Raw genomic sequence first — 24,764 nt, forward strand, 5'->3', positions numbered from 1 at the left:
TCGGGCCAGGCAGCGGGAGTCATGATGGAGCTGGTGCCATACAGGGTGTGATCTTCTCCGGCGATACTGATGCTCTATAAAGGTACTTCAGCAGGAGGAGGGGAAACCGATGTGCCTTTTGAGCTCACACATCCTGCGGCTTGGTATTCACAGACACAGCCAACTTAATTTCAGCAGGAATGGCTACTAATCAGGTACTGAAGGCATCATTTCACATTTTAAAGCTCCATTCAGTGCCTAACATGACTATAAATTCTGCAAGGGTAGTTGCAAGTCTTTCATTTAAAATTGTCTCTATTTAGTTTGGCTATTGTGTAGTCACAGCCATCTGGATGCAATGAGCTTGGCAACATAAAAAAGGTGAAATGGTTTAGATGTTTATCATTTCGAGTAAGATTTTAGCATCAATTTATTCTACCTCATCAGCCTAAATAATTTTGTGGTGCAGCACTTTTTCTTGTGAGACTTTTACACCACATTTAAAATGAGAGTGAAATATTTTAATTTCTATTCCAAAATAATTATCTGAGAGCTATAATTGTTACTTGCAGATTTTATGTGCAAAACTGATGATGAGGTCATGCACTGAGGATGCATTGTTAGAGTTTAAACTAGCAAGCAGTAGATGGAGTAGTTTGACCAGCTACAGCACAAAAATACTCTTGGCAGGTTTAGGTGGGTTTTTCCTGCTCAAATTCAAAGTGCAGGTGTGAAGAAGCAGGTTTAAAGAGCAAAGGGAGCTCTGTAATGTATGATGCAATAAAAATGGGCTTACACTGAAAAGAACAGTAAGTACATATTAACTCTCATTCTGACATTTTACTAAAAGTTCTTATTCTGTGCAGCACCTTTAAAGGAGTAGCATCCCCTTGTGGGACTGATGTGCATCTGTCAGCTTGTGTTGATGTTTTTTGAGCCCCCTTGGCCAATAAATCAATTAATGCAGCTTTAAGTAAACAACAGATTTCAGCAGTTTCTCTGTTTTTTTCCCCAGATGGACTTAATAATAATAGTCAAACCTCTTGGACCACTTAGGAAGACATTAGTGCTTTGAAATGTCTTAGAATTTAAACAGACACTCAGATATGTAATTATCTTGCTGGTATTTTTTTTATCATTTTTATTTTGATATGCTATTATTTAGCTTAGTAATTTTTCCAATTGCAGTTTTCCATATTGGAAAATGTCAGAACCTGCCAATTTTAGTAATACGTCATCTATGTTTATACAGCTTCATTATTCACATTCACATTCACCCTAATGTGGCAGAGACTGGCTACATGTCAGGACTAAAAGTTCAAGGTGTCAGTGTGAGTTGAGTGGCAACACACTGCCTGGTATTTTCCTGTATTTGTGTTTGTTCTGTTTTTATGTGACCACTGGCCTCATGAAATAAATCTTTTGGACGTTCCACTGATGGATAACAAAGCAGCCTGTTGAGATGCGATTAAGTGTGTACAACACATCAGATACAAGCTATTTGCTCACAGAGTCCTCATGTTATGTTGAGTGTTATTGTCAATACTGTAGATTAATGCAAGGAGATAACGGGTGTGTCACTCTGTGTCTGAGTGTTGTGTTTTTGTGTGTGCGTGCTGAGGAGTTGTTCTCTTTTCCATTAGAGCTTATGTTGTGTATGGTACCCATCCATCAGTTCAAAGAGCAGAATAACCAAGAGTGACATTCAATTACGGTATGCTAATTTGTGTTCTTTATTTATTTATTTGGGCTTCACCATTCATTTACTTAATTAACAATTTTTGGACGTGAGCTATCATGAGCAGATTGCAATATTCTTTCCAATAACAGGCCGTAATGAAATATATTATTAGCAATAAAGTTAATGGAACAAGTGAAGTGAGACTCCTCATCATTGCTGGATGGATGGCAAATTAAGGATAATAAAGGGAACAAACAAAGAACACAGACTCAGGAAAATAGCTCCTGTAAAGTATTGTTTAAGATTTCCGTGAATCGTCTGTGGGATGTGCACTATGATCTACACTTGCATTGTATCATTATGATGCATAATAACATTTACATTGTCCACCTGTCACTGGAAGGCCTAAAGAGAACCTTTTCTCCCTTGTTGTTATTGCAAATTGGACCTTGTTCTCAATTAAAATGTAATTAGAGGGCTAAAAGAGAGAGCTCGATGTTTTGACAGGCCCGACTGAACTCAAGGCGCTCGAAGGTAATTAAAAATATTTCGCTGGACCACGCGGCGCCTGGCATTCACTTGGAAATTCTCATTTGTGGTTTGATTGTTTTTGTGATGTGCTCCTTTTACAATGATTTCGCTAATCATAGGAGAACATCCTCCAAAAGAAATATTTCATGGATTTGATGAACATGGAGCTGAATCATGGCTTTAAATATGAAGGATCCATCTGAAACCGTCAGACCAGCACGTGGAGGACGACATTGTTCGGCAGCAAGTCAGAGGTTTTCATTAAAATGTAATGGCAAAGTAAAACTTCACATATAAGAGCTGTTAAACATTATATATCATTATATATGATCATGAGTCATCATTCCAAGTATACTGGCCAGTACCAATTCTCAACAATACGACTTAACACATTTACTAAATTCTCATGAAACAGTCTGAGAAACATTAAAGAGTATTTTTCGCCTCAAACTTCGCACAGTTCCACACTAATTGGACGGGAAGAAACCAGGCAGCAGTGGATCTGCTGACCTCTGAGACCAAGTTGGACATACAGTAAGGAAGAACTCTCTTTGATGTGAAGACGTTCAGGTCTGAAACTGACTGAAGTTCAGTTAAAGCCTTTGGGCAAGTATCTTTTTAAAAGTCTAGATAGGTATTTGAAACAGAGACATTGACCATATGTGAAGGAAAAATAAGAGTAGATTGGTTCAAAGTAACACTGCACTGAAGTCCACGTAAGACATCTCAAGACAAATATTTAGCAGCAACTAGAAACACAACTTTAAAGAGAATTGTATCATCAAAGTGCATTATAGCCATTATTTGACAACTATTATCATGCACAATGTAGTGGTTTACATGTCTGCGTAGGACAATACATATAGAATAAGTGTCTTATGGTAATTTTTACAGTCAGAAACCAAAAAGTCATATGTCTGTAGAATATAGAGTTGGTAATAAATTATGATCATCCAGTGAAGATAAGTTAGAGTTCTAACTTTGAGCCAAACCTGTGTCCATCCCACCTGTGACAGTCCCCTTTAGGTTGTGACCAACCAGTGATGTCATACAGTGATTAAAAAATAACTCATTGCACAGTGATGTTCAAACTGAGAAAACCAGTAACACATTGTGTCCATTGACAACCAGACCTTTTCAAAAAGCGTTGCGACTTGCAGTTATGAATCATCAGCAACCTTTGTAGGTTGACAGCTGCCTTGGGTAGTGGTAGTTGTATTAGTGTGTGATAAAATGTGCCATGTGCTCAGTTGTATTACTTTGTCACTTGTTTTAATAGCATGTGTGTTTATGCTAAGCACATGTAGGCCTGTCTGTGTGTATGTATGTATGTGTGTATTTTTTTAGTATTTATTTTACTTGGTTAATGGTAGTATGGTTGTCTGTTCTTATGTGGTGGTGGTTTTGAATGATAAACAGATTGACCTGATTATATCATGATGTGACAGCCATTGTGTAGTTTGTAGCCATTTTCTGGGAGCCAGTTTGAAGGAATTTAAATGAGCTTATTATAGCAATGACTTAAAAACCAGTGGCATTCAAATGACACACTGGACTGTAAAAGGTTACCGAGGCATTTATCAAAGTAGAAACCAGGCGTGACATATCTTCTTTTGGCATAAAACCTGGACCAGTTCCTGAGTGAGTGTTAAGAAAGTGTGATCACTGGAACTGCTTACTGACACAAATTATGGCCTGAGATGAAGTCAACCACATACACCGCTGGTTAGCTTTATGAACTTCCTCTTCTCATTAATCTAATCGTCTACTCAAATATTTGGTGTGACAAAAAACTACATTTTGCTTTCACTGAATCTCCAGCCCTGTCACCTTGTCCCGAAGCCACAGCCGTACAGTATGAATAATGAAAGTGGTGATCTCCAAGTCTTGCTGGCTCTCTGGCAACAACCAGGAGCAGCTCCATTAAAGAATGAAAAGGCTGGTCTCTTTTGTTGCTCCCAGATCTCCCCATTATTAAAGAATCCCATTAAACGAAAGAAGAAGGTCACTTTTCCTTTCACTGTGATGACACATGGAAAGAGACCCCTGTCAGGTCAGAGATGGGGCCTGCTGATGAGGCCGGTGAGGAGGTTTCGGCCCAAGAGAGAAGGAGTTATTGATTGACTGAGCCAGCACTGCGTCTCCTGCACTCTGTCAATCACCTGTGGACCCTTTTCTTTGTTGCTCTCTTTTCTTCTGGCCACTGGTGATCACCCATTTTCAGAACACTCTCTGCTGAGCCAGTGCCCTCATTTAACTTCATTACTGTGGGGCTGACAGCCCGGCAGCAAGGGGGACAAGCAGCATCCTTCGACCCTGCATGGTCGCCATCTCCTGGAGACACCTTTCCTGCCGCCATCCATCCTCAACTCCCCCCTTTCTCTTTCCTTCCTTCCTTCGTCTCTGTGGTTATTCTATCACTGTCTTTGCCTTCCTCTGTGCCCTTCCCGTCCCACCCACAAATGCAGCTCAGCAGCATTGATAACAGTCTGACAGACCACAGTGGCAGGCTGGCGTCAGCGCCTCACCCTGTCCCTTCTCTCCTAACTCGACACCTTGCCTTTTTCGTCAAGGTCATCCTGCCCGTCGGCGCAGACAGGGAGAATGTCAGGCTGCGAATGGGAGGCTTTCACCTGCCACTGCCTGTTTCCTTACCGAGCTTTCTTGCACCTACCAAGATGATGGCAGTGGTTTGATTTAGCACCGTGCGGCCGCGCTGTTAGCAGGAAATAACAACTGATAAATGTGTGATGCCACAAAGGTACATGACAGTGTGTGATTTATGGCTTTTTGATGTCCAGTGTCAATATTTTTAGACTAGCTCCACCAACAATTTCTACACCATACCACATACCACACCTTGAATCTGGGTTAGGCAGTAAATATAAACAACCAGGGGACACTAAATCTCTGCTGCAAGTGTATACATTTTTACTGACCACTTTCAAATGCATGATAGATTCTTCAGTGCATGTTTCCACCATTCTTGGCAGCCACTGGTTTCCAATAATATCTGTTTATATGAAAGTAAGTAGCAGACTCATAAAAGTGGCAGGTGCTGTGTTATCCATCACAATGACAATCAAGTGTGCAGTAATCATTGTTATTCTTCACTGGTTAAAAGTTTCAAGCAGCTCACCTTCACCTCACTACACCCAGCACCAGTCTGACAACAAGAGTCTGATTATTGATTTTAGTTCTTTGAATCTGCACCTGATGTATCTCTACAGACAGACCACTGCCGCAGAGGAAACTGCATCTGAGATTTAACATCTGGGTAAAGCTGCTGTAAAATCCATGGCACTGTTTAACGGAGGATGAGAGTGAATGAGAGATGGAGTGAAAGAAAGAAACACAAATTAAAAGTTGCATTATGCTCAGCATCACAACATAAGACTAAGGAGCAGCAGCTCAACAGGACCTTACCTCTCTGTTCCTCACAGTTGACTCCTGTATATTTTTTCTCACCCTTAATGGCTCACAGCAGCTCTTCTCCAGTGTGATATCATTGGAGCAGCCAGTAATACTGATTAAAGAGGCAATTATTTTTTTATTACTTCACAGAAATGATCTCGTCACAGGAGTTTTACATTTTTTTTTTTACCAAAAGTCATTCTTTCAATTATCTTTTTGCTGAACTGACAACATCAAGCTATTTGTATTTTCTCACACAGACTTCCCCTTACCAGATGAATGCAAGCTTTCAGTTAAGAAAGAATCTTCTCTTAATCTAAAAGTTCAGCTGGAGAGAACATTTTACTTTTGCTTCAGATCTTATTTAGTGGCATTTTATGCAAATCAGATGAACTGTGACTGCACTCGTTTACATCTGTAGTCTTAGTAAATACCCTGCTACAATGAAAAAGTTTTGATGACACTAAATCTAAACATAACGTAATTTGTGACAGGCTTAGGAAATATCCCCCTGCAAGTTCACAGCCAGGCCTGCATCCATCTTATCTTATTAGCATGCTAACATTTTCTAATTAGCATTAAACACCTGAGGTTGGTGAGAATGTCATTAGTTCTGCAATAACATAACAGAAATCATATTTAATGTGAAACAATAAGCCCCTATGCATTTGTTTTGTACCTACTCACACAGTATATATTACTGTGGAACTCAGGATTTGTGTGTCTTTCTGTGTAAACACCACATCATAAATAAACAATCTGCACTTGTGTTTTTTGTAATATTCTTTAAGCATATCAACTCTCTTAATGCACGATGTGATAACTGTCCTCAAGAATTTAAGATACTCGCACTATTGCAGCCCAGCCCTGCACTTAATTAGGATGTGTGTCAGGAAGGAGCGAATCCCAAGGAAACTCAGTGTTGTGTTACTTTTTGTAGAAGCTGTAGATTCTCTGCCCTCTCTGGAGTATCTGCTCTGCTGTCATATATTTAGCACCTAACTTCAAACCAAAGTGTCTTGCACCTTCGGTTGTAACTGGCAAAGGGAAAGTAACACCTGAGGCGCTGTGCAAATTCTGTCTCTCTAATATACGCACGACGGCACACAGCGTACGGCAGCCTGGCTCAGCGATGATGAATCACAACACACACATACGCAGTAGGCCTGTAAACACAGAGAGAGAGAGAGAGAGAGAGGGAGAGAGAGAGAGGGAGAAAGAGAGAGAGAGATGTGCTTGAAGACTTTCGGAGGCTCAAGATCCTTTGGGAAAACAGGTGAAAACTGCTGGAGCTACAAGTGCTGGTTTCACGCTTGTGACCTGTTTTGTTTGTGAATGTGACCAATATAACAGCTTGTAATGAAGATTTATATGTAGAAATGTATTTTTGTTGGTCTGGTCCATGTGTTTTAGATTCTCTAAGTGCATCACTAATGCATTTTGGTGCATATGCTTCAGTTGTGTGAAAAGCATGCGACACGACACGGCGCCTCACAGTAAGAAGGTTCTGGGTTTGAGCCCTGGGTCTTTTCTGTGTGGAGTTTGCAGGTTTTCTTTGTGCTTGCAGGGGTTTCTTCTGGGCACTCCAGCTTCCTCCCACAGTCCACAGACATACAGGTTAGGTTAACTGGCAAAAGGTGTGAATGTGAGTGTTGCCCTGTAATAGACTGGCGGTCTGTCTTGGGTGTACCCCACCTCTTGCCCATTGTCAGCATTGTCTAGCCCCCCCCCGCGCTAATCTCTCTTCAAAATACTTTGTCATTGGTATTAAATATACTTGTATACACAATATACAAATATTCCCACGTACTATATATTGTATACTCATGTGATTACGTACAAAACAACTCATCTTGTTGCACCTGACCTCACTTCCACAACAACAAAAGCAACAAAACCCTCTCTGTTAGACAAGAAGGTTCAGGAGTCATTTGCACTTTAATTAATTTTCTAGGTTCAGACTGTTCCCAGAAAATTATTCCCTCAGTGTTTCTGATATATTGTATATCATTGCCAGGAGTAAGATATGTAATTAGCCTTTTAGGGATCAATAATTGCATAGTTCAGTCTAATCTCTACTTGAATGAGTGATTACTTGATGGGCCTTTGCCTTTGGGGAATGTTCCTCCACTTCCTTTGAAGTTACTGTCTTATTGTATATAATGTACACTTTAGGAGAACTCAGAGTCCAGTCACACCATTTGCCTGGAAACACAGTGAAAATAGCTGAGATTGCAGCAGAGAAAGTGCTTCTTATTGAAGCAGGACACCACTGCATACGCACTTCCCATATTTACATGTAAATGTTTTTCTCCTCATGACTAAGTAGGGTTAATGAAGTGGCTCAGCCATTATTGGTGAGTGTGGTTTACTCATAGTGCAATTTCTGTTTGACACTGTGTGAAATGTCCAGAGAGAAACAGGCAAGGAGTCTGCACACTCATTACGATTTAAAAGAGGTAGTGAAAAACATTTTCACTTTATCACTGTGGTGTCATTTTGATTTGAAGTGTGTTTTCCTCTTTACACGTTGTAGTGAGGAGCCTTTTTTGACTCTGTTCTGAAGTAGTGCACACTAATTGGAATCTGCACATCTGCTGGTAATCACACTAATAACCAGAGGCTCGACACTTCCCTGAGCACTTCTGAAAACAAGCTGTCAGTGACCATTAACTGATAGCAAAATGAATAATGATAATGATGATTTGGACAAATTGGCGATGGGAGGTTTTCTTCTGTTGCAGTCACAATTTTCTAGTTTATTATGGTGAATTACAGGTGTGTTTTTACATATCTATCATTGTGACAAACCACAAACTAGTTGTTATCAGTTATTGTTGTTGGTGGTTTTTGTATGTCTATGTATGATTTACTACGTGGCTGTAAAAGATTTCTGCATCTCCTCAATAAGTGACAGTAAAGTTTCCTTCTCTTCAAACTGAATTTCACATTCTCATCTCACTTGTGTCGTTCTGCCTCGTTAGCAGACCTCATATGGTTCATTACATATTTCATTCAGGGGTGACTCAGTCATATCATACTGATTCATATGTTAATATGTTCCATAGACAACCCCCTGTGGCTCACAGAGAGAGCTCGAGATATTCCTCCCTGCTCCGCTCTCCGTTCGTCTTCTCCTTTCACAGCAGCCAAACTCACCGTGAAAACTGAGCTTTATCACTCCTCCCACCCACCGGATTCTGTTGACCTATCTTGTTTTTTTTCCTGCAGTGGGAAAGGCATTTCTGGGATAAACAATCCATTGAAATGTCACCAGATTCCATGGAGTCCTAGGGAGCTGTGTCCCTGAGCCGTGGGGACTGGCATGTTGACATTAGACATTAAGCAGCATTTCATATCATATTATGGCGTGACAACAACATCATACAACCCTAGCTTTCAGAAATGCCATTCTCAAACGGTGGGCTATGAAGCATATCATATTGATATTATATACTGTGGATCACAGCCTGACTCCATGAGAAGCTACAGGGAACCACTGACAGTGTTGTGCTTCGTGTCAGCTGCACAAGTGTAAATCATTATGTGAATGTTAAACTGATGCAGAGATATAGGCACTTGACAGTGTGTGCCTCTGATTTAAGTCTCAGCCTCTGCTGATAAATTTACTTGCCCATTTAATGAGACCTTGACAAAAGAAGGAAAAGAATCAGACTATTCCTCTCTTTTATATCCTGTTCTGAGTGTGCCTTACAGAGCAGCCAGATCAGTTTGCCTGTAAACAACGGCTCTGTTTGCATTTATTGCTGCATTGTAAATTTGCTGTCTGGAATAAAATGAGAATAACATTTTTCTTATAATAGTTTCTATATTAGTTTATGTATGAATCACACACAGATCGGCACTTCCCTCTAACTTCTTACTGCTAATAAACTGTGACCTAGTTTGGAGTCTGTAAAGGAAGAAACCCCAAGTTTCTCCTGAGAGCTTGCTTGGCTACTCCACCAGCATCAGTGTGTGACTGTGTGTGTGTGTAAATGGTGAATGAGATGAAGTGATGGGAGGATCGATTCCCAAAGTATTAGTATCAATGTCAATAGGACCTATACCCCCCAAAAAAGAGGATCGATCAAGTTAAGTCCAATCCTGGGCATGTGAACACTCTTCTTACTGCTCCAATATTTGCATCTCTGGTGCTGTTGTGTACGTACACACAGTTCGGAGGACAGCCAATGCACCTGTTGTGTCTTCCATATTCAGGCAAAAGAAATCTGTGGAGTATCTGCTTTTTCCCTTTTAAGGAGCTTTTGAAATGGGCGAATCTGGTCCATGCATTAGTGGGAGTTCAGTCCAAAAAAGCACACTTAAGAAGATAAAGTCCCTGAATAAGGACATAACTCTTATTATTTAATACGCACCAAGCTGGATGAGTTAGTAAGAAAAAGATTTAACAGCTGTTTACAGCCACCATTAGTATTAGGGTTTTACCAGGGTGAATGTATGGTAAAAATAAGATATCAGGCTTTTAACACCTTGAACTCACTAAAAAGAGGCGCAGTCCTCCACCTTCACTCACTGTTGGGATCATCATTTCTGTCCTTTGTAAAATGTGTAGCTGAATGCTCAGTCCAGGAGGCAGGGGGTAGCTGGTGGATGTGTCTGTTTCCTGCCGTTTCACTGGCAGACTCTTCTGTCTGTGGTCTGGAAACCACAGGTGTGCTCTACACAGGGATATTTTGTCATCTGCTGTACTCGTGGCAACAGAGACACTGAATCTCATGGTGTGAAGGGCTTATATTATCACCTTAATCCAAACAGGACCTTAACTGGGACACTGTAAATACAGACATTACCTCAGTGCATGTAAATGTAACCACAGAACTCCCTCTCCCTTTTTAACCTGTTGATGATGCTCACACTGATTTTTCTTAAGCAGACACAGATATCAGGCTGTGTTGTTTCATACAAGGGGATTTAGGTTTTAGAAAGAAAGCAGACTGTGGTTGACAGAATACAGTACCTATAGCACATGCCTGTATGGCTCAACTGCTCCGCCAAATGGTGATTGTTCAGTCACAGCTTAGCAACTAATATGCACAGCGGGCCTGTCAGCTTTTGGATTCTGAACAAGCTGAAGCACAGTGCTTGGACACAAGAGCAACTGTAAGGAACTGATTAAATGTGTGTTTAGCTGCTCCAACCAAGTGTTGCTCAAAGGCCAAACAGCACTTCATTAACCCTAAAAATGAATATATTTAAAATGTGTTTTTAGGGTGACAGGTCACATTTACTTTGTCATATTTCCCAGCTGTGTGGAAGATGGTTCTCTCACTTTGTTCTGATCTCAAGTGCTACACATGATCCACTTTGCACTTACTGCATAGCTCACAGTTTTCTCAGTCTCATATATTTCTGATTGTCATTGAATTCAGTCCTTGTAATTCATGGTTCTATCTTATGCTCTATTTCTTACCTAAGGTCATTCATGCGTTGTGTAAAGTCCTTTGTATAACACCCACTGCACTTGCTATATTTCACAAACCGCCTCTGCATTTACAGCTGTACCTGTTGAACTTAATTAATGTTATATGGTGGAGCCAAAGACAATTTTCAACATTGTGCACAATAAAGTCTCAAGCAAACTAACTTGGGCTGTTGATGTAGAGTAGGTCTGTTGTAGCATTGCTTTGTTTAATGACATCTAATTCCTTTAATAATGTTACACTGCCTCAGCAGTAAAGAAAAATCTGAACCAGCTTGCCAATATCTATTTTTCAATGTTGCATTGGATCATCATCATGCTGTTCTAACCCAAAAGTGCATGGATGTTAATGAGAATATATATATATATATATATATAAACATCAGATCTGTTTGACTTCCCACATGCAGCCTAATTCCTGCAGCAATATTTCATCTGACTTTCATGTACTTTATATGTGTTGTCCTTGAAGTTAGTTCCTTTTTCCTCCGTACCGTCACCGCCTGGCTGCAGCTTCATTGCCCTGAGCAAGTCTAAGTGGTCGGGGGTTGAGCTAGTTTCATCCGAGGTCATCTCGCCTCCATCCCAGGCTTCTGTTCCTGAGAGAAACCATTGGATCCTGCAAAGAGCTTTCCTGCAGTTTTGATTAGTGCTGGCTCCGCCTCCACAACATCTCCTGGAGCGGAGAGAACAAGCCGTCAGAATAAAAGCACCATCGTCCAACACTGGCAACAATGAATATCATCAGAGAATCACTGACAGACTCCAAGAGCGAGAAAAGAAAGAATGAATTTTCTCTCCACTATAACCCTGAAGCAACAACCCTGATTGAAACAGTGACCTTAATGCACAGACACTTCATAATGCTGAGAAACCCAGTGGGCGGATTTTAAGCTGCAGGACTATTTCTAAATGCCATGCTAAGGTGCCAATCATACTCATGGCTTTGAAAATCTGCTGAATTTCTATTTGTAGAGGATAATAACATTTCATTACCTGGTGCCTTTGCTATATTTCCTTGGTTTTTGAGAGTTGGAAATACAGTAAATTAGGACCAAAAAAGATCAGTAATTCAGTTTAATATTTTTTTTACAGGCTTTACTGCATTAGAATCTGCAGGGAATCAGCAAGGAACAGTTGAAGACTCTAATCATTTTCACCGAACATAACATAGAGAGTGACAGCAGCTTTTACTGTGCTGTAGCAGTTAGTGGAGACAGGATTTGAACCCAATAACCTCATCTTCAAGGTAGAACTAGTACCAGCCTTGGTGAGGAGTTAACAGGCTGGAACCGATCGAACCGATTAGCATATCTGTGATTTAGCAATGTTTAGCACATACCTTTAATTACTGTGACTGGTATAATCTGCCTGTCACAGGCAAAAAGGATACTACCGGTTCAATCCTGTCTTCATAGTTTTGTTGATAACATAATGTCAAGTTTTTTGTTTTTGTATCAAAATAACAAAGACATTTTTATATTGAATTCCTGTACAAAATGTTCACAATATTCATACTGAACTTACCTGTAAAACATTCATCAGGAACTTGTCTAGTCAACTAAAACACATTCTGGTAACTCAAAGCACATGGGAAGGAAAGGTGACTTGAAAAATGATACATGATGTGCCCCTAACCTGAACCCAGTGTTTTAGTGGTCTAAAGCAGGGTTCATACCAGATGCAGGGGGTTAACACAAGTCCTGCCCTAGATACCCACAGTTTAGATGTGATCTTTAGTTCAGTGTTGTATTTCTCTCATTCCACAACCCTAAACAGATGTATTGCACATGATTGAGATCACATGATGTGTTGACTTTATGAGTTTACGAGCATCGCCTGAATGCACCATTAAAAGACTGACAGGTTCCCAATGTGCTTTTTCTTATTGTCAGGCACAAACAAAACACCTGTTGTGTTTTCCAGACTCAGGCAAAATAAAGCTGTAGAGTATTTGTTATCTCTCTTTTAAGGAGCCTTTGAAATGGAACAGATCTTGTCCACCCATTAAGGCAGGTTTTCTCCAGAAAATGCACCTTTTAGGAGATGAAGTCCCTGGATAAGGGCCCAGCAGTTATTACTTAATACCTGCCAAGCTGAAAGAATCAGAAGAAAAGGATCTACAGCCATCCTCAGTATGTGCAACAGCGGGCCATGCATTTACCGAACAGGAGTTACATCCTGGTAACTTCTATTTATATACAATATTACATTCACTATGATAGAGAGCACTGATTGTGGTAAGCAAAATGTTTGCTGTGTAGATAACTTTGCAAGATGTCTGTCACTGAAAAGAAACAGATAACATTGTCTTCACTCTCAACAATCTGCACTCGCATCACAAACTTGTAGGAGAAAATGCAAGCAGCCCAAGCATAGAGGAGTTTTCCATTAACAAACAATTGGATATGCATGCAGCATTGGGATAGAAGACTATCATAATAACTTATGTATTTACATTTTCACTACTTATAAATAAAGCAGCTTGCTGGAAACCTGTGAAATTACCGAATAGAGGTCCATTTTTATGTGACACACAACCTTGCATCTTGACAACTCAGACGCTCAGTAACATGATGCATATTCCAGTGAGAAACATCAGCAGTGATAATGATAAACAAGGCTATGCATGAATCTAGCTCTGGTGGTGGAGAGAGACGACCTTTGTGTATCCAAAAACATTAGCTGAGAGTTTGGGTTAAAGGTACTATATGTAAGTTTTTGCTGTTGCTACATAGCCAAGCACTAGCAGGCTCATTCTGGTTATTATGTTAGCAACATTAGCCAGATGTGCTACATTGCTGCAGAAAGCTTTATTAGAGATGGCTGTAGTGTAAACAGGCAGAGCTTCACTCCTGGCAAACTGTGCCAGTATAGGATTTAATCAGTATCATTAATCACAGACACATGAAGAGATTGCGCACCTGTTTTTTATTTTCTGGAAAATTAAAAGCATCTTATAAGCAATAACAGTGTGAGCTGCCTGACTTTAAAACTGCCATTATTCCTGCAGTTTGAGTGAAAAGCATCCACAGCCTTCTTAAAATCCAGAGCTAGGATCAGATCGCTGGGGCTAATTTTTCACTCATTACTGTAGCAATTGTGCACAAAAACAACTTTTTGAAAATGTCGATCTCTTCATAAGTTCTCAGTCATTTCAGATCATTTTCTGTTTGTATATCTCACTGATGACATTACTTGGAAACCAGTCTACATCCCCACTGTGCAGGGTGCGGGTCAGTAACTGCGCTAACACGTGGTACGCACAAAACAGACCGTGGTCTGTCAAATTCCTGTGCTTTCTTCTGACATCTCTGTATCAGCTCAACATGAAAGTCGTTACTTTTTAAGTAAAGCCCCTACACCACTGGTTGTCTTTAGCTTTTGTCTGAGAGTTATGTAGAATATTCATCTCATCGCACTTTTAATCATGTATTCCTGTCATATTACCTGTCCTGTAAAGCATTTAAAAATATTTTTAGGGAAGATTTTTATTATTTTTACTACTAGTATTAGTAGTAGTAGTATTGCTCTTGGTCACATTATTATGATGTTCATTGTACTTACTGAGAACATAAGAAACATAACTCTGTCATTGCTCTTTCTCTGACGTGATGAACTGACCATTAAATGTCACCTTTCATCAGTGCTCTGACTCACTTCTGACTAACAATGTCTTCACTGACATCTGCTGTAGATGAATTATTCAAGTTCCTTGAAAATCCCGAAAATACAAATAGCTGCAGAGAAATGCAGCCATTTCCAGCTCTTTACAGATTACAGGTCTGTGCCACTCTGAGCTCTGTTTCTGTAGCTTATCTATTAAGTAAATTAGATGCCAATGGTAAAGAGTTTTAGTTTACAAATGACAAATGACTGCAGTGTGCAGGTCCCTTACAAAGCCACTACACTGGGTAACACAAGATGATAAAGGAGGCTGTTCTTGAACGGTACCCAGCTTCTAAATGGCCAGCCTGGTCGAGTGCATCATGCCCATGTCAGGGAACAAACAAATAAGATGAAGTGCTCTCTCAAAGTCAGTGGAAAGGACAACCACACTGGCTCCCAACAAACAATGATAGATGAGCAATACATGATGGTGTGGGCAGAGAATGGGGGGAGCGTTCAATTAGTACAAGGAGAAATGGCAGTTTAACGGTACGGCGAGAGAAGCTGGCAGGCATTAAGAAACGCCAAATTGAAAACGCATACATCTCAGATAGCTGACAACCTCATTCCCCTTTCCAAATTGGTCACAAATTTATGATTTTCCATAATTGTTCATGTTTTGACACCTCATATTTCAATCTTGAAAATGAATGAGAGAAAAGTATGCTTCAGGGATTTTTTAAAAAAAAAGAGTTTGGGGTGCTCCCATGTGAAAAACTTACTCTAAATGCTAAAAGGGTGAATTCAGCAGCACACTCCTCTCCCTCACCTCTCAACTTTTGCCACTCGATGGCAGGATTTGTGGCACACTGGAGGCTGTGCGCCAAGCTATTGTGAAGAGTTACACCTTCAAAAGCACTCTGAGCTGAACTCATGAATATTTATACACTGATTAGGTGCTCTGATTTATCAGGCTGCGACAGAAAGGAATGATGGGTCTTAAGGAGTTGAGGCGCACATAGAGACAAAGGTATGACTCTGTTAATGCAGATCCCACACTTCACATAATAGACTGTCCATTAGAGAAAAATGTTGGCCGTGCAGAAAACTTCCAGCTTCAGTCTCTGGGTTTTTAGTTCACTGGTTCAGTGATCACATAGAAGATCTGTGTACTCATAAATACTGCAGTGAAACACAATGCTGTTATTTTTCTTTGCAGTTCACATTGTGTTTAGACAGTTTCAAGCCGACGGGACATATTCTCAAGGCCTGAAATGGAAAATGTATTGAAAAAGTGTTAAGAATGTTTTGGAATTATGTAATGTGTTAGTGTTGTTTTGTACAGTCTGCAGCTTTTATGCTGCTGTCTTGTTCTTCCTTTCAGAACCTCTGTGGGACTTAAAATATAGGTTGAGATTTTCCCATGTCTGTCTCAAAACAATACTCACACACTCAGTTACATAGGCAACAGCAAATCTGTTTTGAAATGAACATTGCATTGCCCATACTTTGCATATCTACAGAACACTGATTGACAAGTTATTTCATTTGTTTTCCCCAGAATATCCACCCTGATTAACGAACAAATGAAACTCAAAGTACTTGGATAAAGTTAGATCATCGTGTTGGTTAAATATTGAAAAAGTCAATGCAGACTTCAAACAACAGTTGGAGTAACCTACTTTTTATATATTCAACATCCACTCCAACCACTTACTTAATTCTGTGTATTACAAGATCACAGTACATTGGAGACTGGAAAAAATTCATAGACAGTCAACATAATCCAGGCAGCACTTAAGTTATTCTATGTATATGGTAAAGCTATTTATTAGTATAAAAAGTAAACAGAATTTCCAGGGGACTGAGTGAATGTCTTTGTTCACTTCTCCTGTCCATGCTGACCATAAAGACATCCCCTCTCAACTTGACTCTGGTAGCAGAGATGGGCAAAGTCCACAGCCGGTTCCATGTAAAAATGCAGTTTGCCAAAGCTGATAGGAGGCTTTGACAGTGTGATTTAGCCAAATCAAGTGGGTGTCTTCCACAGTTACAGAACACAGTGTGGGTGTCGCAAGCAGAAAGATAGGGGGAAAAATGTGAACATTAACTTCATAGGATGGAAGTTTACTTGCCAGCTAAGTGGGTGTTCAGACCAAAAACAGCACTGCCTTAAAACAACGCAAGGGACTGCGTTGGTGGGGGCGTGTTGCTTCAGGTACTGGCAAGACATTGATATAATCTAACTGGTCCACTTTGACCAACAGATCCATGATTTTTTAACTTTTATAAGATGCCAAAATACTACAATGGTTTATAATACTCACAGACAGGATTTTACAACTCAGTTACAGCAAAGTTATCATGGTGGTAATAATTTCCCCTTTTATTGCAACTGTCGGAAGGTTATGCAGCAGCCCTTTTACAGTGTAACCTACCAGAAATGGCTGGTATTTATTCAGTTGACCGTTGCATCACCTTGCCGGATGACATTGTGTTTTGGTTGACTCTGCGTTGTTGTCCCTGCTGCATTGACAGACTGACCCAAAGACTGTGTTTTCTCACGGAAAGCTACTGTCGGTCTGACCAAGGCCTGAGGGTGAATGGGATCATGACTAGAATGATAAAAGTATTAACTGATAAAGCAATGCATCACATCCAGACAGCTCTTTAGATATATTAGTATTAGTATCACAGGTACAGGATGCTTGTGTGACCTGATTCTGGCGGTTCAGGCTCTAAACGTTTTCAAAGGTAGTAATTATTTACAAGTACTCTTGTTACTGCCATTAGCTTTTATTCTTAGTTTTCACCTCACTTTGTCACCAGATTTCTAATTAAATATATTCAACTGTTTTTGCTGCTACTCAGTGGATTGGTACTGAAATGGTTATCAGTAGGCTGTAACATCATTGGCCCTTTCATGGTGATTATACTATTACTTAAAGTAATCTTCAGAAGAGTTACTTCAATTTTTTTTTTTTTTTTTTGCTTTGAATGATTTCAGGACAGCTGTTCTCACGTTGCTTTGAATGATATTTAAACAGTAGATGTTCTTTGAACTAATGGTGCTCTCTCCACCTTGGAACCTGTAATTGAAGGGTAAACAAAGACATATTTTACAAATGAAAACGTGTAACATTCCTCTTTGTTTAGATAATGAAAAAGCCACATTTACCAAAGAATGAAGTCTCACAATTTCTTTCCAATACTTTCCAAAAGCTGCTTGATCATTCCCTGATCTGCCCATGACCCCAATAGCATTGCCTTTTGTCTGCGGGTCTATTTACAACAGAGATATTTCTCTAAAGTTAACACTGTCACTCGCTTTTCTGTTGAAATATTCACTTTTAGAAAAGCTCCATTTATCAGTCTGTTTCAAAATTCCTGCTCTGTACTTTTAAGCGCTGGATCTCAAAAGCATCTTTTTTAGGATGACTAAGCTTTTGCTTTTTTGTCTGCTTCTGTAAAGTGCTTAACATCAGAGTTTAAAAAGTTATTTCCTCCCAATATGACTTGACTGTATTTGCAGATGTACACATACTTTAAATGAGTAACTGAATGGGCACAAACAAATTAAAAGCCTTATTTTTAACCTGAAATTCATTGTTGAGTGGAGAGCACCATCCCTCAAAAAAATGGCAGCGTCAGCTGGCTTAAAAATCTTAATGACTGTTATCTGTCAGAAGGTTTTTAAGTTTACATGCTGGCTGGGGTGGAAAAGTTGGTTTATCACGAAAAGTAAAATGTGCCGAAGTGCAGTGGAAACAGATTTAGCAAATAATGTCATACATGAGCAGCAGATCTATGTGGACAATTTTAAAATTTGTCCAACACTTTATAATCAAATACCTGCAAAACAAATAAAATCCAATTCCATCATCAGTGGAACTTTGTTTTTAGTGCTAATTTGCAAATGTTATCAAGCTAACGCCCAAAACTAAGATGGTGAATATGGTAAACACTGTCTGCCAAACATTAGCATGTTATCATAGTCATTGTGAGTGTGCTAGCATGCTGAAGTTAGCATTTAGCTAAAAGCACAGCTGTCTGTTGCAGCTGTGGACCTCTTGTGTTTTTGAATGTGAAAGTGTTTTGGTCTTTAATAAGACATCATCATGAGCTCAGTTGCTGAAATGACTGAACTCAAATATCCATCTTTTTTACTGTTATGTTTTTGCTATGCACGTAACTCACTACATGTTAATTACAGTCAAAACTTGCTTGTGTTTTGTTTTAGTGAAATACAACAGGAAGTGATGGACAGAGACGGAGGTAAAATCACCAGATAATTCAAGCAGTGCTGTCCAAAGACGACAACGGATCCACGGCATGCGTCTGCTGAGAAAAGTAATCAAAGACTCCGTCTCACCTCGACGTGCTGCTATCCCTCACACACCTTCAGCTGCCGTTTTGTTCTTCATTCACGTCGGCCTTCCTTCCCAGCCGTTTGAGTGACAGGTGAGATTAAGCACCCTTTGAACTCTATCTGGTTATTGGAAGAACAGTCTAAATTGAAGCAGTGTTATTACATGCCGCCTTGCTGAGTCAGTGGGAAAGTGGAAACAGGGGGTGGCTCTTCTCTGAATGAATAAAGAGCTTTTCAGAGGGAAAGGTGTTGAGCCAGATCTCAAATGCATTATACAATAATAATGAGAATTGTAAAGGGAAGAGGGGAAAAATTAGATTAAAAATGTTTTGAACAGCAGCTCTGCTTTCGTTTAATCTCCTAGAGAAAAAAAATATGACCAGAAAAATATTTTTGTCTTTCCAAGGGATTTATAGGCAGAAAAAAAGACTAATATTGATAAAACAGTTTTCTCAGTCCTTGAAGAAAGATTTGAGAGAGAAAAGTGACCTGATAAAACCATTAGTTCTGAATCTCAATGAAAACAATGCCTTAAAACCAAGCACACTGATAGATCTTAATATTCAGTGACCTAGAATGACCTTCTGTTAATGCAATGGGCTGTTAAATTGATTAGAGCAAGATTTAACTTTAGAATGGCATTCTGTGATTAGAAATGGCTGTGAGTTGTTAGGATAGTTCGGTATTTTAGTTGAATTTCAGTCAAGATAATAAATTATACTGACAGTGCTTACCAGTGTTTTCTCAGAGCGTTTTATCTCAGTGAATACAGATGCAGCTGTCATAGAAATCACGTCATGCTTTCTGCATCAGGCTTTTTGTAGAGGTTATTTAAATTTTGTTCCTCTGTGTAATTAATAGGATGGCTGCTAGTAGTCTGACAGACTGGACTTCTTTGTTACAATATAGTTATTAAATATTCTTCAACATTAGCAGAGACTACATTTCACTTGTAAAAACACAGATTTGTTTTACTCATTTTGGTCCTCTGAGTTAAACAAAATGAATTCAGGGATGACATATCTAAGAGACATTTTAGAATTGATTACCACTGAATTTTACTGTCAAAGTTTTTTCCAAGTTCATATTCAGTGAGAAACATTACATCCTGACCTGTCTGAGATACTGGGGTTGGAAAAATGATTCATTTCACAATGGATTTCTGCCTGTATGACTGCTAGTCAATGAAGATATTTGAGTTTTGACGTTTACTGCAGATGCTTTACATCCATAAAAAAACACTTCCTGCACTTCCTGTCAGACTTCATCACAGTGCTGAGAAATATGGCACACTGTGTCTGTATTTGGCTGCTTATCCATGATATCATAAAAAATTCATTTAACTATAAAATGGACAAAGAAGAGTAAAATCCATAATAGCTGTTTTTAGCACCAGACTGTGGTGTGTTGGGCTGATTTCTTAAAAAAAAAAAAAAAAATCATCTGAGTAGAGGATTGTGGAAGAATAGATGCACAATGACAGCTTGCCTCTCATGCTGTCTGCTCAAAGACAAAGCCAACAGGACAAACAGTATGACATTTGTAAAATGTATTTCTTTATTTACATCTTTGCAATTGCCCATCATCATATGTAATTAGCCCTGCTACTCATCAGGTGCACACTTGTTTTTGTCAGGACATTGTATTCACTTAGTGCACCAATTTTACATATCAAAGTCTTTTGCAGATCTTGAGGAGTACTACTGCAAATGTGAAAGGCTGTATAAAGCTTTTTGTGGCTTCTGAGGGTGCTGCACTAAATCTGATAAATGTCCTCATGTCAGTTGCCCTACTAAGATTATGAGTTTGAAAATGAAAGAAATGTAGGGGTATGATGTTGTCCCTATGTCGATCTTACCCACACCTGAACTGAGTGAGTTTGTGTCATAATGTAATGCTATGTGTTTTTGGTTACTCCACATTGACTCCTTAAGACAGACAAGGTGGGGAAATCCTTTAGCATTCATATACAACTCTACACTAAACCCAACTGACTGCAAAACTCAAGTCTAAACCTGAAAATAAATGTGGGACATGTCCCAGGATGGCAAGTAAGTCCCCATGATAAGAAATGTTGTCCCCACAATGTGATTAATACAAACAGACACACACACACAGTTACTGTATATTAACACCTGGGATTTGCCTGCAGCAGACTCAGTATTCAACTGTCAGCCACTGAATAATTCCACTGGACAGAATTGGGGCTCGAGAGAGTTGTTCAAAGACAAATTTCTGGTCATTCTTTTTTTTTTCTTTTTTCTGTTTTTTTTTTTTTTTTGAAAGATTAAAGAATGATTCAGACACTTCATCCAACCCCATTCTCTGAGCTGATTGCTGAAAGTGAAGCAGTGATCATTTTCACCTGGTGTAACACTCCTTCCTCTGCTGTCACTCACAGCAGAAAAACCTCGATCTGTAGGTTTCACCTCACTTCCCCTTCTCTGCTGCTTTTCAAATGTCACTTCCTGCTACAGCAGAAAGAAACTCAGGCGTGTGACAAAGCAGATGTGACCTTAAATCCCTAATCTGGCAATTTACAGTGTAAAGCTACATGGAAATGAAAAATAACCTTTTCATTTAACAAAGTTCTTATATGACAAAAGAAACATCAATTTATTTATTTAATTTATGCAATATATATATACAGCACCTTAGACAGATAGAATATTCACTGAAAGATTATCGCCACATACATGGTTAAACCATTAATGGTCTAAAATAATCTGCAGTGCGTGTCCTTGGATGACAAGCGATGGATAATTAAAAGAAATAATGTATGCATTGTACATTGCAATAAAAATACATAAGCAATTAGAGCAAATACAAACAGTAAGTGGGACATATTTAAATGAAAGAACAGAGACAGGACAGAGCCATGCTAGCAGCTCTGTGAGACTGTGCTTAGGCACAGCAGTACTTAGTTAAATGCTAACACGACTTTGTCAGGGGTGTTAGCATCTTAACATTTGCTAATTAGCACAGAACACAAAGTATCAACCAATCAATCAATCAATCTTTATTTATATAGCACCTTTCATACAGGTTAGTGCAGTTCAAAATGCTTCACAGTTGACTGATAAGCCGATAATAAGACAGAACAGATTAAAGAAGACAAAACAAATACAATGCTGCGCATTAAAATAGAATTTTAAACCTATAAAAGCAGAGTTAGTTAAAATTGTCCCACGTAACTGGTTTAGTTAAATAATAATAAATAGATAAGCAGATAAATAAAATACAATAAAATAAGGAAGCATAAATAAAAGGGTGAAGATAGAATAAAATGAGTAAAATCAAGTAAAGTAAGTAATGTCTATGAACCACACTTAATCTGAAGAACACTTCCCTCGCCTCTCAGAGGAAACCAAAGTGCACATTACAGTTCTTCCTGAGGGGAACATGACGTTTGTACCAAATCCATTCAGCAGTTACTGAGATGTTTCACTTAAAACCACAAATGTCAACCTCATGGGTGTACTGGAGGAAAAGCCAGCGAGCCAATAAAAAAACACATGGTTAATGTTGTGGAACGATCTCGTCCAGGAGCTTTGTTGTCATGGTAACAATTATAAACATTTGGTTAACGATTGTGGAGCAGTCTCTGTTTGGATAGGTTTAGGCACAAAAACTACTTGGTTAGGTTTTGGAAAAGTTGGTGGTTTATGTTAGAATAGGTTAAGGAACAGTCAAGGATTAAACAAACAGTGATTATTCAAACAGGAAATGAACAGCGGTCTCCTGTGACTGTCCCGTGTTTTGTCGACCCATCCATCTGCCCCAGCTTTGTTGCTCTTTACACTAGGTCATCTACTTACATTACTGCTATGGCTTCTAGATGTCACTTATTTCTTGTGCTACATCCTACACCAACATCCTGTTGTTTGTAATTTCAGTTTTTATTTAGTTCACTTGTGGAACTGACAAGAATTGACATCTTCTGGATGTTTACTGACCTATGACTGTCTGGTGTTTTATCTCCAGAGCTTATCATTCTGTTGTAACAGATTTTCACACACATTTTTGTGAAGATAATGCAATATTTATTAATTCTTATTTTATGTTGCTACACATGGAAAAATATTCATTGTGCAGTAAACAGCGTTCACAGGTGGGGGTGATAATAGAAATTGGAAAGAAAACTGGGGACAAAGTGTCTTCTCTGTCCTGGGAAGTAATTTATAGAAAAACAGTATCCAAGCCCCTGATATAAACTACTACATCACCCTCACATCTACCAGTTAAAATCACCTAAATAACTGATATGATTATAATATTCAGAATAACTATCATTAAGTTTTACGTTTTGAAAGTTTAAAAAAACAATGAGCCATATCCCTCATTCCCACATCCCATAACCTCATCTCCCAGCTGATAATTTTATTTCACTGGAAGCCATCACCAGGGTAATTTGCAGTTTGAATTTAGTGCTGCACGATTGCTGAAAGTCTTTTTGATGTTAACCCCTCTCCAGTGATAAGGAGTAAACTGCCTCACATGTGAACAGCAGGCAGATCAGAGGAAGGTACCAAACTACTGACTCTCTGAGCGAGTACCTGTGAAACAAAGCTTCCCTTTTCATCCCTATAGTAGAGTTCAGCCTGGAGAGCCAGAGTCATACAGGCACGACGGAGACATATGTTTCTGTCAGACACTGTTAGGTTTGATTCTGGTGGAACACAGGCGCCATTAGAAATAGATGTCACAACATTCCTGGATGAATCGGCCGAGGCTGCAACAATCTGCTGACTTCCATCCATCACTGGCCGGTGGAAACAAGGAGCAGCACAGATACACCGTATGCCTCAGTTCATTTCTTCAGGCGTTTAGTCAGAGGTCTTGATTTTACCTTCTCTGCTCCAGCTTTAAATGCTTGACTTGTTCCTTTTAACGCTGCTGTTAAGCCATACCAGCCTTTAAAAAAAAATAATTTATCTTCCTGTCATTTTATGAGTGCAGGAGGAAGACTGGTAGTGGTACTTTAGCAGAACAGAGAATGGTGCTCAGTGTAAGATAATCTTACATGACTTCCTACAAGCTTCTTTTCTCAGCATAGGTAACAAGATTTGCTATGCATCCAATTACATATGCTGCATTTACTTGGCACTGTTACCAAGAGCAGCTTAGTATAAGTACAACAGCAGAATACAGGCATGTTTACATCAAGAGCTGACACAGGTTCATTTGACTGTACAATCCTTTAGATTCTTACAGCCCACTGACTCACCAGTGGAACACTCATTACAAACTGATGCTGTGCCAGACATTAGTCAAACCCATAGAACTTTATGGAAATCCCACATGTACCAAATGTGTTGGTCTAAATTTAGGAAAAAAGTGTCTTAAATGATGCAGAAGACATGGAGCTTATTTATATTTCAAGGAACAATGTAGCTGTAAAAACATTTAGGCATTTGAACGTCTCACTCCATAAAAACATTATGTATCTTCAGTGAGGAGCTTAAAGTTTAGCTGATAAAGCATTGTCAACCAACCTTAAAGCTACTTAATGGAAAATAAAATGAGAAAACTGGATGTAAATGGCTTAATTCAGTTTGTTTGATCCTGTGGGAATAATACTGCTTAAACTGAGAAAAGCACCAAAAAGCTACGAGTTCAAAGTGCAAGGAAATATCTCAAAATATGTGGGGTGTAGTTATAAAGGGACAGATGATGAAATTTGATGACAGCTGCTCATGCTTGAAAAAATCAGCACAAGAAAATGAACCAAATGGCAC

The 24,764-nt window shown here is 39.2% G+C and overlaps 1 long non-coding RNA gene across 1 annotated transcript in view; it reads left to right on the plus strand.

Annotated features, from left to right (window-relative positions):
- LOC127143337 (uncharacterized) overlaps positions 1 to 19,201 on the plus strand; it is a 40,758-nt gene extending 21,557 nt beyond the window's left edge. The window contains exon 3 of the long non-coding RNA XR_007814663.1: positions 18,898 to 19,201. This is a non-coding gene — a long non-coding RNA (uncharacterized LOC127143337). The remainder of the gene's footprint in view (positions 1 to 18,897) is intronic.
- The last annotated feature ends 5,563 nt before the right edge of the window (positions 19,202 to 24,764 follow it).

This window comes from Lates calcarifer, linkage group LG15, assembly GCF_001640805.2.
Source record: "Lates calcarifer isolate ASB-BC8 linkage group LG15, TLL_Latcal_v3, whole genome shotgun sequence".
In the NCBI taxonomy this organism is placed as follows: Eukaryota; Metazoa; Chordata; class Actinopteri; family Centropomidae; genus Lates; species Lates calcarifer.